The sequence below is a fragment of the Theropithecus gelada genome, chromosome 5 (genome assembly GCF_003255815.1).
Source record: "Theropithecus gelada isolate Dixy chromosome 5, Tgel_1.0, whole genome shotgun sequence".
NCBI classification, from domain to species: domain Eukaryota; kingdom Metazoa; phylum Chordata; class Mammalia; order Primates; family Cercopithecidae; genus Theropithecus; species Theropithecus gelada.
Window position 1 is genome coordinate 181,805,659 of NC_037672.1, and position 8,046 is coordinate 181,813,704.

General features: G+C 46.0%; 1 long non-coding RNA gene across 1 annotated transcript; it reads right to left on the minus strand.

Annotated features, from left to right (window-relative positions):
* Window positions 1–675: 675 nt before the first annotated feature.
* LOC112625204 lies at window positions 676–7,124 on the minus strand. The gene is made up of 3 exons (XR_003119542.1): window positions 6,970–7,124; window positions 4,929–5,161; window positions 676–1,803 (listed from the first exon to the last, which is right to left on the minus strand). It is a non-coding gene; the product is annotated as an uncharacterized LOC112625204 (long non-coding RNA).
* Window positions 7,125–8,046: the final 922 nt, after the last annotated feature.

Sequence of the window (8,046 nt, forward strand, 5' to 3'; positions counted from 1 at the left end):
TTTGTATAGAGAGTGATTTGGAGTGTGCTGAATAGAAGACATATTCTAATTCTATAATATACCACTTCTTTGGTACCACTGGAAATGGTTCAATTTCAGAATCAATAGTTCTGATTGCTGCACTTTAGAAAGGACCCTGGATCATTTCTTTTTTTGAAAAGCTATGCCATTGTCATCATTGTGTTTCACTCAGAGGCATGATAAACACCCAGGGTGGGGAACGAAGACACCCTCAAAGAGTAAGGAATTCTGCCTGAAATTCCTGAAGGTCCCAGAGTTTGGATCAACTTTGTCAAGCACAGCGCATGAATTATGCAATATTTTTCACTAACTAAAAGTAACCATTAATATCTGCCTGAAGGAAGCTTGACCTGGGAGTATTATCTTCGGTTGCCAGAGGATACATTAAATCCCTTTTGGTGTTTATCTGAATAATGGAATAGACAGTTCAGGTTGCTGAGCTGAACACAGAGCACATTTTTATCCCGAAAGGGCAGTTAGAAATCCTGGCTTTAAAACAAAGACAGAATTCCTTCTCTGCTTGGATCAGCATATTAATCAGCTAATAAACAAATATTTATTAAGTTCCTGCAATGAAACCTTTGACTCTCCTGTTTAATAACTCTTGACAAATTCTCTAATATCCTGGCAAAGAAAATATTTTCTCTACCAAATCATCTTAAAACATGTTTATTTTTCCATTTCATCTTTGGACGAACTAAAGGTGTTTAATTTTTTTGCCCCATAGAGATGGGTTATTCGATTCTATGTCTCTTTCCAGTTCTAAGTTACACAGCTTTCGGTCAGCAAAACAAATTAATTTTTCCATGTTGAAAAAGATAGACTCATAGGATAAGATCACCTACCTAATGGTTCCCAAATCTGATTTGTGCATTAAAATCACATGGGGAACCTATCGATGTATAATCAAATGCTAGCTAATTTGTCATTAGTCCAAATTTCATTTTGGGGACCACTGACTTCATTTTACCAGCAGGGAAATTGAAGGTACGAGGCAGAGTTGGCCAAGAGACCCCAAATCTCCTCCCAGCTTGCAGTCCTGTTTTCGTTCTACTGAACCTTCCCTTACATGCAACAACTTCCAGGATTAAAGAGATAAATATCTGTCAATGAAATGTTACATGGATTTTTGGACATATCTCTTCTATTTGTTTCCCCTGAATTTCTACTCTCTGTGAGTACATTGGATATCAAGTTCCTTAATAGCAAGAACCTTTGTGAAAAGTGACCAATAGCACAAAATCCTATACTAAGTACTGGTCAGAACAAACTTCAAAGACCCAGTTTCATCCTTTAGGAGCTTATTTACTCAACATTTACTGAAGGCTCACTCTGTGCATACTCTCTGCTAGGCTCTCTGGGGATATAAGAATTTTAAATAGATGTGTTTCAAAGGAACGTGCAGTCTCATCAAACAGAGAGGACCCAAACATACAAAAAGGCAACCAATTTGTGCAATAATGACTCTTGTCTCTGGGTGTTTTAATTAAAGTAGCTGCTGTAACCCAAAAACTTCCAATTGTATAGTATAAATTCCTGATGGGTGGGTATTTTTCCTCCAGGTGGTGACTCAGGGCTCCAGTCTCTTTTGGAGCTCTCCTATCTTCAACACATGGTTCCCAGGTCCATTTTGGTTTTTTGAATCAAGTTGATAGAAGGGACACAGCAGTGGGGAATCGCCTTCTTTGGGAGGTGAATCATCTTCTTTCTTTTCTTTCACACTCTATTGGCACTATTTCACACTTAACTGCAAAGGAGGTGAGAGTGCCATGTGCTGTCCTCCTAGAAGAGAAAACGGAAATAGAAGAGAAACTAGTTACCCCACAAGGAACTTTGGTGTTCTTATCAGAAGAAGAGATCCTTGTGAATGCTCTAACATTCTCTTCTAGGTGGGGCTTCCCTTGGGCACCAGACGACCCCATCTGGAGATCATTGCGGGCGAACGGAAATCACTCTGGAGATCATTCTAGGTTAAAGGAAAGAATTGTGCAAAGAAGAGGAAGGGGTGTCAAATAGTAGGCACAGCGAGCCTGAGGCCAGTGTTCAACTAGAATGCCAGGTAATGTGGAGAAGTGGGACCAAGGCTATAGATACTTGTTGGTGTTGGCTTGTGGTGGCCTTGAATACCAGGCTAAGGAGTTTTACCAACATTTTAGGATAAAACCAAAACTCATTTAGACTTTATAAAGTTAAGCAAGGGCTTTTTAAGACCCAACCCTAGCTTGCTGTTCTCTGGGCACTGTTCAGTTCCTGCTGTTGACTCCCAGCTTCTCAGAAGATAGCAGCAATGAATCTGGCAGCTGGAACATGTCTCTGTCCTCTCTAGCCACCCCAGGAGATTGTGTCTGCACATGGCTGTTGTTGGACTCTGGGTGAGTTTTCAATTATTGGTTGACTGTTTTAAGATGGTTAGAGTCCATCAAGCAAGAGTGCTTGGTTCATGGTCTCTCCTCGCTGAATCAGCTCTAAGGTGACCCTCTGTTTGGCATCCCCCTTAACCACCAGGAAGCTCCCAGCTGTTTCCCATCCAACCTTGGTAACTCTGCAAAATCTCACAGCCAGTGTTCTGCACACTAATTTCCCCTGGCCTCCTTTTCTTCTACTTTTCTTTTCTTCTGGTTTGTTTTTAGCATCTTATTACAGTATAAAATTGGATAAACCAATAATTATAAATGTGATAAATAAAAGCAAACAAATGCTAGTAAACCATCTTGAAGCCTGTTCTTGTGAAATACAATATGCGTAAGTAAATAGATAAAATAAGTGATATTGCTGTTGAATCCAAAGAGAACACAGCAACTTGGCCAGCCTCTCTGCCCATGATGTGTTTTAACCCAAGTAAACCAGTAGCTGAGTGAGCACGTCAGGTTCTGTTCCCGTACTGTGTGGCGACTGCCTTCCTATGCATCCCCAGGCCATGGAACCACAAGGGACAGAGGTCTTAAATGGGTTCCCGTTTGTGGCCAGGCAATAGGACCTAGCCTTACCAACAGAATTACTATGAACACACATAAAAACGAATGTCTTCTTTTTTGTAGGATGGGGAGGGGCAGAGAGAGGATCATTCACAAAACAGATTAAGCACGGAAAAGCCTGTTTTGAAAAATAGCGTCATAATAGGGAAGTTCTTCCCTGCAAGCGTGTGCACAGCCACTCTTGCTAATATGGTAACAAGATTCCACCCTTTCCCTCCTGAGACTAGTCATGCAGAGAATTTAGCGGGCAGATATTTTTTGAGGATTCTTTTTGGCTCTTTCACGGGCCTCTCATGGTCCTGACATGGGTGACCACCCAGAGATGAATGTAAGGAGATGACACAGGATTCTCTGGTCAGATGGAAAGTGCCGGATATACACATGCATGCCTACTGGCTTCTACATGTATAGTGCTTTTTTTCTGATCATGCAAATAATGTACACTTACTGTAAAAAAATTATGAAAAATTTAGAAAAGACAAAAACTATTCCTCACCCCGTCTTCCAGAGACAAACTATACTTAACACATCTCTTTCCTGCTTTTATATATATACATATATCTCACCATGATGCACTATGTATTACTGAGATGTATTAAGACGTATTACAAATGTATAACATTATATATGACTTTTGTCATCTGCTTTGTTTGTATTCAATTTTATATCATGAAATTCTTGCCCATCTCACTGAAAAATCTGGAAGGACATTACCGGTGAAAGCTGGTATAAATGGACCGTGATTTCCCAGCCATCGCACGTTGCTCACCATTTCAGTCGTTTCCAGTGTTAAGTGCAGCAGGAGAGAGCGTGTCAGTAGCTAAGCTTCTGCAACACACCTGAAGGAAGCATGTTCCCAGGTGCGCTGCTCTGATCCCCTTGGGGAAACGCTGAGGATGGATTTGATTTCAAATACTGTAAATCAGGCCAGGCGCGGTGGCTCACGCCTGTAATCCCAACACTTTGGGAGGCTGAGGCTGGTGGATCACCTGAGGTCAGGAGTTTGAGACCAGCCTGGCCAACATGGCGAAACCCGTCTCTACTAAAAATATATAAATTACCCAGGCACAATGGAGTGCCTCTGTAGTCCCAGCTACTCGAGAGGCTGAGGCATGAGAACTGCTTAAACCCTGTGAGGTGGAGGTTGCAGTGAGCCGAGATCATGCCACTGCACTCCAGCCTGAGCAACAGAGCAAGATCCTTACTCCAAAAAAAAAAAAAAAAAGCCAGTGCCATAGTATGGGTTTCTATGCACATATGGCAGCGAGCCCATTCATTGCCTGTCAGGTAGCGTCTATGTATAATGAAATACTATTCAACCTTTAAAAGGAATGCCATTTGGATATATTCTACACCGTGAATGAACCTTGAAAACATGCTAAGTGAAATAAGCCAAATGCAAAAGGAAAACCATTATATGATTCCCTTTCTCTGAGATACCTAGTCAAATTCAAAGACATAGAAAGTAGAGCAGAGGTCGCCAGGGGCTGTGGGGGTTGAGGGGAAAGGGGAATATTGCTTAATGGGTACAGAGTTTGTGTTTGGAATGATGAAAAAGTTCTGGAAATCAGTGGGGCGATGGTTACACAATGTCGTGAATGTGCTTACTGCCACTGAATTGTACACTTGAAAATGGTTAAAATGGTAACTCTTATGTACATCTTACTGCAATTTTTAGAAACCCAAAATAAGGCAGGATTACAACACAGGAGGGTAAATACTGAGGTTCTGGCTAAAGGCTTGGTCCTCCTAGTGGCCCCGGATGACCTCATCCCCCTCGAGGGGGACGCCCGGGGACCTTCCCACCCTTCTGAACCCGGCCTTCTCGTTCTCTGATTTTCATCCAGGCTCCCCTACTCCAGCACAGCCTCCATTTCCGCAGGTGTCTGGTAAGTTCACCCCTATCCTCTGAAGAGCTCCACCCCTTCTCACAGGGCAAGCTCACTCCTCAGTTCTTCTTCCCTTCCAGGGCCTCCACTCTCATCCCGAGTTTCCAGCTTCGGCCAGGTGCCCAGGGACGCTTGCTGTGGCCCGATCCAAAGGCCTGGGCGGGAGGAAACAACGCAGCTCTCTGGGGACCAGGGTGGGCGGTATCCCCCAGTCGGGTTTCCTTTTCACTCTCTGCCGGGAGGGCTGCAGGCTGGCTGGGTTTTTCACTAGCTGATCTACTCAAACACAGCTCCCAAAGACAAATGTCGGTTATGTTCTCTGGAGACACTAGAGTATTAATCCACACTGGGACTTCCTCCACCAGCCAGACACCTGCTCTGCTCTTGAAGTCAGCGGGTCCCCATCCCTGGGCACAGGAATTTTCGGTTTCTGATGTTCTCCTCCTGCGGCTGCTGGAATCACAGAAGGACTTCCTTCCCCTTTAATGCCAGCTTTCCCATCCCCTGCATGTGGTCTCAAGACCTTGGAGCCCTTTCCTACAACAGGTGGGAGGGTGCGATGGGGGGGCGGTGACAGTTTCTTCTGTCATATAAACATAAAAACTTCAGCAACAGTGTCTGATTGTGTCAAAGCTGAGACCCGGATATGCTGGAATGTGGAGACAGAGACAGTCCTGGTGTGGGGGAGGTTAAGGGACATCCGACCAGCTGTTGAGCCACACGCTTCATCTGCCAAAAGCTCCATGGGGAAAAACTGGAATCCGGTCAAAAGCTTGCGCATATTCTGACACATGCAGATATGTCTTATTGACTTAGCAGGCCGTGACAGAGGCAGGGATTGAGTACGAGGTTCGCGAATGTCTAACTCCCCACAGGCGAAGAAGGAAGAAGGCTGAAGGAGCCACACTCACAGCAGGACGGGCCCTGGGCCCCGGGTGTCTGGAAAGCTGTGGGTGATGTGCCCTGGCTCGTCCCCATGGTGGAGCCCAGCACTCCAGGAGGGAGAATACTTGTAAAGAATTAAATTAGAATGATTTGCCTGGGAGGTGGAGTCAGTAGCTTCAGGAGCCTGCTAAAAGGGCGAGGGCAGAGTAGTGAGAAGTTTCTATGCAGGCTGGAGATCCCTGGAAGCCAGTGGCAGTGGAGTGAGAGAGGAGAGAACAGACACCTCAAAAGCCAGGGGCCGTCACTGGTGGCTGGGCTAGGTGAGCAGCTCAGTGTCAGAGAGGCGGGTGGCCTCCGTGGGAGCAGCTGAGGGCAGCAGGATGACCAGAGCTGCAAGAAGCAGCTGGGTTCTTTGCAGACAGCTCCCACGTGGGCTGCAGCCACCACCACACACTGTCTTACCCTCAGAGACGCAGGCCAAAAATGATTGCTTCTTTTCAGTGGCTACGTGTTGAATCAAGTGATGCTTGATAAAAATGAAACATTCTGCTCTTCATCACCCTACCTGCCTTTTCACCTACCCAAACAAACAAAAGCAGAAATAAAACAAGACAATAATAGCAATGAGCAATGGGTCATGGGACAAGCCACAAATGCAGTTGACACAGCCTGGGTACATCATGCACAGCAGGGTCCGCTCTGTTCCATCATCAAATCCTACAAGAAGGGAGGCCTCAGTCTCCGCCTAGCCACTCCTATCACCCCAGATCACCACTGCCTGAATGCTGCCTTCACCATCTCAGCCCAAGACACTGTGTTCTTGACATTTTGATCATTGGCATCATTATGTCATTTCTTTGGCAATCGAAAGCAATGTTCCTGCTCCTGTGTGGGTTTGAACAAACAGTCCAAGGGGAGAAATAATAAATTATTAAAGGAGAAAAAGTCTATTTCTCATCTCAAGCACCTGGAAGGCTGAGGCGGGAGGATTGCTTGAGGTCAGGAGTCCGAGGTTGCAGTGAGCTATGTTCACACCACTGCACTCCAGCCTGGGTGGCACAGTAAGACCCTGTCTCAAAAAACAAACAAACAAAAAAAAAAAAAATTCCTATAAGCAATGAGACACACAAGGAGTAATCCAGCACACAGGGCCTTAGCACACACCCCAGCCCGCGCACTCCACAACCTTCTGCTCTTACCTCAGTGTCGTAAGATGTGGCTTGAGCAGCTCCTGCCGAGAGAGATAAAAAGCAGGTGTAACATAGTGACCCCCAAGGGACCCAAGGGTGCCCATGGTTTGCAAGAGAGGAAAGAACACACAGAGCCTGCACTTTCCCAGAATTGCATTGCTCACCAGCCAAGCTGTGGCTTCCCTGGCACATGTAGCTGGCACGGGCTCCGTCCACAGCAGGCCTAGCTGAGCGGAAGGCAGCTTCCAGGAACTCCAGGCTGCAGCTATTGTGTTGATCCAACAGGTGCCCAGGCCAACACCAACGTGGGGCCTGAAGCTGCCTGCCCACTTCTCTCTAAACTCTCAACCCTGACTGACAGCCACACTCGCAGCAGGATGGGCCAAAGGGTCATGGGACAAGCCACAAATGCAGCTGACACAGCCTGGGTACATCATACACAGCAGGGTCCGCTCTGTTCCACCATCAAATAACCCTGCCTCCTAATTGGGCTTAAGAGCCGGGAGGACGCACCTGTGCTTCAGCAGTGCAGCTCCCGTAATGGCTGGACTGCTACATGCTGGGATCTCAGTACAGCCGCCCAGATGTCCTAAACATGTTTTAATCGCCTTTCTAGAGAAGGTAGAGACCGTGGTTATAGTAACAGGAAAAGTATGAAACGCGGGAAAGTATCAGGATGTCCCCTCGTGGGCTGTCACTACTGGCCGTCACTACAGAACTTTTATTCATTGTTTCATTGTTTTTAAAACGTGTGTCTATGCAAGGCCTTATATCTTTCTGCTATGAGTCCCTCATCGTTGACCTGGGACCACAGACTTCAGGTAGACAGCTCACTGGCATGCTGCGTTAGGGCATAGCTGAGGCACGGTGGCTTATTGTTTGGGCTGAAGACAAATGTAGCTTTCAGTGAACTGTCTTCCAGTGCAGTTTTGGGTAGGGAGGACATAGAAGTGTGCCCAGAAAGGCTGAAGACGTGGTTTTTTTGTTTTTGTTTTTGAGATAGATCTTGCTCTGTCGCCCAGACTGGAGTGTAGTGGTGCAGTCTCGGCTCACTACACCCTTGTCCTCCTGGGGTCAAGTGCTCCA